The sequence below is a fragment of the Lagenorhynchus albirostris genome, chromosome 1 (genome assembly GCF_949774975.1).
Source record: "Lagenorhynchus albirostris chromosome 1, mLagAlb1.1, whole genome shotgun sequence".
NCBI classification, from domain to species: Eukaryota; Metazoa; Chordata; class Mammalia; order Artiodactyla; family Delphinidae; genus Lagenorhynchus; species Lagenorhynchus albirostris.
This window is the reverse complement of record NC_083095.1, coordinates 90,935,467-90,943,103: the sequence shown is the minus strand read 5'-3', so window position 1 is coordinate 90,943,103 and position 7,637 is coordinate 90,935,467.

The window sequence follows — 7,637 nt, the reverse complement described above, 5'->3', positions numbered from 1 at the left end:
AAATTTAATAGGGACAGGCTATAAATACAAGATGGGTCACTCCATTGTGACTACATTAAAAAAAAAAAAGAGCTAAAGATAATTAATGGACAAACAAGGCATGGAATGTAATCTAACCAAATCTCTTTGTCAAAAAAGGCTAGCATGATACTGGGTGTATCTAGAAATTCTAAAGCATGGTTAAACCTTGACTAGAATATCACCTTCCGTGTTGGCCCTTATGAAGAAGAGTCAGAGTTGTTCAGGCTAGGACTAGAAATGATCCTTTTCTTTCTCCATCGTGTCCTGGGGCTTGGTCTTGATTAGGGAATCCAGGCTATCCTGTGCTCTGGGCAATGAGAAGTTTGGATGAGAGGAGAAAGGGACGGTGGAATGGCAGGCCATCAGCCACCCTTGACTCTGTGCATCCAGAACTTAGGATGTAAATTAGGCCACGTGCCTTCTCTGCTCCACCTTCCTTTGGCTACTCTGCTTATTGAGAGGAAAGCCAGAGTCCTTGCAAGAGCCTACAAGGTTCCTCCTAGTCTGGCCTCCACACCTGACTTCATCTTCTACAGATATTCTCCTTTCTCACTGCACTCCCATCAGAGTAGCCTTTGTGCTCTTTCTTGGAAAGGCCGACACACACTCGCCTCTAGGCGTTTGCACTCCATCTTCCTGGGACACCTGGGACACCCCTCCTGGGACACCTGGGACACCCCTCCTGCAGATCCCTGCATAGCTCATAGCCTCCCTTCTCTCAGGTCCTGCCTATATTTAGGCCATTACCCTGCATGAGGCAGTCAGTTCCCCCATCCCCCTCATACTCCCTATCCACACTACCATGCTTTGCTTTCCTCCCTGTACTTATGGGCATATGACATGCATTTATTTCATTGTTTATATGTTTGTTGTCTTACTTCCCCCATTAGCATGTTAACTTCAGGAAAGCAGCAGCCCTGTTTTGTCTCCTGTTATATCTTCAGTGGCCCTAGCATCTTCTAGCTACTCAGAAAGGGTTTTTTAAATAAATGAATGAATCTCCTTGTGAGCTTTAGGGAACTGGATGCAAGGCCTGGGTCATAGTGGCCCTTCCATGAATACTTATTGAATAGACTTGTTCGCCAGTTAAACCCAAGAGACCTAAGTTTAAGTCCCTGTTCTTCTTTGTGACTTTGGGCAAGTGTTTAGCCTCTTCATGTCTATATCTCATCAGACATCTCCTCTATAAAACTCAAAATGTAAAAGAATCCTAGATGAGGAAGTGTTTTGTAAGGAAAATTACCAATGGACCTGTATTATTCATTGAGGGTCTTGCCTGCTGCTCAAGGCAAGAGAATTGCAGCCACTCTCTCAGCTCAATTCTTTGTGTCCTGCTGGTGGGAAGGGGTAATATCAGCCCAGCTCACTGTTAATGCATGAGGAGGTAAGGGCAATGCTGGGATTCTCAGAGGGGAGGGAAAGATGGGTGAGTAGAGATGGCAATGTCCCAGACACAGGGAGATGTGGGTTTTATCACTGTCAGAGTGGGTTAAAACACAAGTCAGGAATTCTTGCGCAGGAGGGATTTATTAGGGTTTTGAATCCCTCTTCTGGTAGAAATGGTGGTTATTTTCTAAAATGCTCATGAATGTAGCAGAAACATGGGCTTAGGTGTCAAATTACCTGGGTTTGAATTTCATTTCACCACTTTTCACCACAGGCAAATCACTTAATCTTTTAAAATCCCAGTTTCACTTCTGTACTATCTACTTTGCTGGGCCATTATGAAGATTAGATGAAATGTTTCTGGCAAAGTGGCTGGAACATACACATGTTTATTAGTATTGTCAGCATTATTACTATCATCAGGAATAGCAGTAGAGTAGTAATAATATTCTCATATCTACCTCTTGGTAACCTAAATCCTGTGAGTCTCATTTTCCATTCAGTAAAATGGGATGGTAATCCACATGACATGACTGTTATTGCACCTTCCTTTGGAAACCAGATGATGGTGTATGTCAAAGAAATTTGTAAATGTGTAAGCTTTATCCAGATGTTAGTTATTACTGAATGTTACGATTCATCTACTGTCACCAGCCCCAGGGACCCAGCTCCATCTCCCCTCCCCCATGGAACACATACGATGTTTCCTTAGACCTGGTTTTGGCCTCACAGTCTCCAGGCCTTCCAGTTGCAGTCAGATAATCCTCTGGACCTGAGGGGACCAAGAACCTCAGTCCCAGATGAAGGATAAATACAGGCCTTTCTCTGATCAAGTTTCCATGAGGGACCCTAGAGGCCATGATGGAGGGACATACTTTAAGAGCTACCACTGCAGACCTATCTGAGGGTTGTCAAAACTGTCAATAAAGAAGGTTGTCAAGCTTCTCTCCCTGAGGTTTTTAAATATAAGAGTCTTGCCTGAGGATGGAGTCTGAATTATATGACCTCTCAAGATCACATCTCATTAATATTCCATGTCACTTCCCAAGTTTGTATAGGCTCTCTTTTGGAAAGTAAGGCCCCTCAGTAATTAAACATCTGAAGGAACTGAGCATTCATTATCTGAGCATTAATTCTGAAGGCAGATCAGGGGATTCTGCAATTTCAAATCATTTTAGTAAATGGTCATTTGATTATTATCCAACTGATGGAATTATAAAGAAATCTTTGAACTCCATCTTTGTTTACATCCCTGTTCTTAGGGTTTCTGTGTATAAAGGTCTTTGATTAACTTGCTGTAAGGGTGCTCTGTTGAATTTTCTTTGTAGACATGTCTGTTCCCTCTGTGATATAGAGAGCTCCTATAGGCTAGAAATCTGTCTTGTCCTTGTGTGTCTCTCACTGCCTGTCACTACACAGGGTATCAGTGGTACAAAGTAAGTGTTTTGTTTTCTTTTTAATAAACAAATGAATAAAACTGCAGAGGAACTAGTGAATTGATTGTGGCCAGATTTGGGATTGCTACTAAAAAATTTCAGCATACTTCTTGGATTTGCTTTGCGGTTATCTGTTATCTGAAAACAAAATAATTGACAAACCTTTTCAAGCAGACTTTTCTTATAATTCTGAATTAATTTTAATGACATTAAGTACACTTCTGGAGTTTACAGAAGGCATTTCAGCATGTGGGTTTTATCCAAAGAGGATAGACTAAGACTCTCTTTCCATACCATTCAGAAAATGGGACAGAAGAAGGTCCCTAGTCATGTTAGCAATGAAAGTACAGATAAATTCATGTTCCAGACCTATGTCCTGTGCTTCTTCATCTGGTTAAAATGAAAATATCTGGCAAAAAATTGACTCGATAAGTATAGTTCCACTTTTCTGAGTTTCTTGAAAGGCGGTGGTAGATTGAAGTCACAAGATTTGAATTTTGATTCTGATTTTAATGCCGTGGACCTCAGTTTCTGTGTGGGTATAATACGGGTGGAGTGGAGAGGGGACGCTCTAATGTTTTATGACTCAGTGCCTGGTTTCTGGTAACCCACCCACAAGAGAGTGGAAATAGCAGGAACTTTATGGCTCTGACTGAATTACTTGAGACCAGAGTGCCTCACAGCACCTAACGTGTGAGAAATGGCAAGGGGTGTTTATTGCTTCGTGGGTTCCGGGCTGAGAGTCATGGTGGTTTGGGCACTGGCTTTGAGGATAGGCTGAACTGGGTTCTTTCCTCAGACCTGCTGCCCATTAGCCTTATCACTCTATGTATGTGAACAGTTCTAAGACATCGTAAAATCTTAATATTTTCGTTTCATTGAAAAATGGGAATAAAAATAGTGCCCCTAGTACAGGGTTGTTGAAAGGACTGAAATGATGGGGTATGTAAGATTATGTAAGAAGCACCTGACACACAGCAAGGGCTAAAAAGATAATAGTTGTTAATGTGGTGGTGATGGATGGAGATGATGACAACCATGATGGTTAACTGAAAGAAACAGCGATGTCAGTTTCCTTATCGGCCTCTTAGGCTGTGGAGAGGATTAAGTGAGTTAATGTTTGTAAAGGAGTTAGCAGAATACCTGGTACACTGTAATTGCTATTAAAGTGTTCATGTTTTGTTTTGTTTTGTTTTGCTTTTGCGGTACGTGGGCCTCTCACTGTTGTGGCCTCTCCCGTTGCAGAGCACAGGCTCCGGACACGCAGGCTCAGCGGCCATGGCTCACGGCCCTAGTTGCTCCGTGGCACGTGGGATCTTCCCGGACCGGGGCACGAACCCGCGTCCCCTGCATCGGCAGGCGGACTCCCAACCACTGCGCTACCAGGGAAGCCCTAAATTGTTCATGTTTTAAAGAGAAATACATAAGTTTCCCACACTCTCCAATATAGATCAAACTTCCACTGCATGAAGCTGGCAGAGAAGGAAGGCATTTGCTGCCATTGAGACATTTTCTGGGCAACGTTGTTCAGTTTCATGATTAAGAAGGAATGATTCATTCCCTTCTGGATGTGCTATTGCCTGTAAAGACAACAGGTGCTCTGCCAGAGTATACCAAACACTTTTTTCTTCTCCTTTTTCCTCACGCTCCCCCTCCTTTTGTGTTCTTTTTTTTTCTCTTTTTGGTTCATAGTCAAGTAACTTTCCCTCTGCTGTGATCTTCCCCCTCACATCTGTTCTTATCCCTCCTTTGCTGCTAAGCCACGTGAGTCATGAGGACCGCTCCAACAGAGGTGCAACTGTTCTTTGGCAATCAAAGGGCTTCTCATGCCCTGCTCCGAGTCACACGGCAATGCTGCAAATGCCAGCTCAAATGCTAGCGTAAAGCTGGACCCCCTTTCATCTCTCCCTTTTGAAGAGCTTCTTTGTGGGGGGTCTCCTTATGAATACTATCGTGAGATAGAGTGCATTTTCACCCATTTGTCTCACTTTTCTTTCTCATTCCTTATGGAAGGAGTGGGGAGTTGGACTCTGAGAGAAAACTCCTGCTGCAGCTGAGGGAGCCTCCCATGAAACTGCACCACTAAGTTGGGTTAGAAATGAGGTGATTTCCCTGAAGGGCAGGTTTGTCACACCCGTTGTCTTATTCAGAAGACCTCATCTGTTCAGATTTCATTCGCACCTTATAGGTGACTCATGTGACCCCACCAAAGATTATGGACTTGTCTTTAAAATCTATGGATTTTCTTATGTGATATTTGTGAATCTGCATTAGGTTTATTGCATCAGATTTTTGTGTTTTAAATGTTTTAAACTGGTTTCCTGTGAACCACAATAATACCCCAGGCTCAAACTTATTTAGAGAGCATATTGGATTCTGGGAATAATCCCAGCAGCCAGCCCTTCTGTCAGAGCTTTTGTAAAGAGCTTTTTTTCCTCACATAAGTAAACATTCGAAAATGAGATTAAGATTCCTTCTAAGCCGCAGCATTTAACTCATCATTTTTAGTTACTTGTTTACACTCAGTCTAAAAGGTCTAACACAGGTGCAGTAACGTGGGAGAAATTAACTGTCTTCATTCCAGAACTGAGCTGATACCTTCTCAAGATGAGATGCTCTTGAAATGTTCTCAGGATAAGTGGGCAGAGCCTGAAGGATGGTCGATTTGGCCTTTAGCTTATCCTGGTTATAACAAGCATCATTCCTTGTCCAGGTGCAGGTGTGTCAGCAACCACTGAAGGAGCAATAGACCATTTCTGCTTCTCTACATCTGACCCCTAACCTGGACCGAGCACTGGTATTGAGCATCTACTGCATGTACGCACACAGCATACGCTACCTCTAACCTTTCTGAGAACTCTGTGAAGTGTTATTATCCTGAGTCTGCAGGTAAAGAAACTGAGGCTCAAAAGAGTCGAGTAACCTAACCAAGTACGGCAGATTGTAGTTTCAGACTATGGCTACAGCAGTATTTCCTTGTCTAGAAATGGCCTGTCCAGAATCTTGCCACTCCCCAATCCAGAAAAGTCCATTTTCTCTCCCCTTTAAATTTTTAAGCCTTTGTGATTGCCTCAACACGTAGAATGTTGTAGAAATGATGCCGCATGACTTCTTAGGTTCGGCCAACGCAAGGGGACATTTTTCTGTCTAGCTCTTTCTCTCTCTTTAGGAATAGTTACCATCGGAACCCAGCTGTCACGTTGTGAGAAAGCTCAGGCCACATGGAGAGGCCATATGTAGATGTTCCAGCAAATAGCTTTGGCTAAGGTCCCAGCTGACAACCAGCACCAATTGCCAAGCCTTCTAATGATTCCAGCCCCCAGCCTCAAGCCATCATCCGAGCTTATGCCTAATGGAGCAGAGATAAGCTGACCCTGCCAAGTCCTGCCCCTATCGCAGACTCATAAGCAAAATAAACATTGTGGTACTAAGATCCTAAGTTTCAGCAAATGGCACTTCTCAATACACATTGCTTTGTCACAGCTACCTGTCTACCTCATTTTTTCTTCAAGCAAAAGAAACTGAGCAGAAAGTTAATTGTGGAGATAGAAAACCTAAGTCATTTTATCAGAACAATCTAAATTAATTAATGGACCCCAAAGTCAAATGTTCTTGGTGATCAAGGATACAAAGTGATCAAGCCACAGGTTCTTACAGTCTCTGCCAGTGGTACCATCTCAGGGCAATTGCTTTACCCTGGGACTTTACCTGTAAGTGAGGAGGTTGGACTAAAGATCCTCTGCAGTTCTGCCTTGTGTAGTCACTGATGCTGTGTTAGCCTTACCCCATCCCATCCAATTGTTTGTGTTTCTCTCTCGTCTGTCGTTAAGGCAGAAAGATTTCCCCAACCTCTTATGCTGTCTGTCCATTGGCTCCCCTGAGTCCTTATGGAGAGATACCCAATTTTCTCAAGTGTCTTCCGAAATAAATTTCGGATCACACATCTATTCACACACATTACAAACAACAGTGAAACCAAGAGTTCTCATTTGGCAGAACAGCTGATGTGGCTAAGATAAAAGCAAGGCTGAACCTTGGATTCCAAAGTCTGGTGCGTGTCAGAAATTGTAGGAAACATACAATTATCTAGTCTGTCTCATGGCTCAGGAGCCCTATTGGTGTGATGGCTAAATTAGTTTTATGATATTATTTCTGGCTTCAGTTCAGCTGAATCTAGGGACCCCAGGGGGCACACAAACTCTCTGCCATCTATTTTGGGGGCCTTTCCTTGCTATGTGGAAACAAACGTAATATCAACATGAAATATAAATTGAAAAGCTTCCCTTGGCTCTTTGTGTACTGCCTGGCTTTTTAGATCAGTTACTTGATTTCTATCACTTGTCTGCCATGCTCTTGAAGTCTTTGCTGTCTCAGTGTGCTATTTAGATGCTTAATGTCTCCTCTGTTGAAGCCCGTTCCCTTGGAGCTGGTGTTAATGAGGTCCCAAGAAGTAGCGCTACATTTTGCAGCACAATTTCAGTTGCCCAGAGAGATGAATGGTATGAAACAGGCAAAAGGGATCCCTCAAGTTGGCTTGGAGAACAGGACCACCAGGAGCCCTGAGTGGAATTCAATCAGGTGGTGCTGTGGAGTAGGGGAGCGGAGAGTGATCCCTTTGACAGGAAAACAAATTGAAGGGGAAAGAAAATCAGACAAATGCCACTTTTCAAAAGGGGAGCTGGGAATAGAGGGGCACTACATTTGATCAAACTGAGGCTCCACACTGCAATGGTTTTCTAATATTCTGGGGGAGATTTCCTTCTGACGTTGGACAGTGCCCTGATTTTAAGGTAT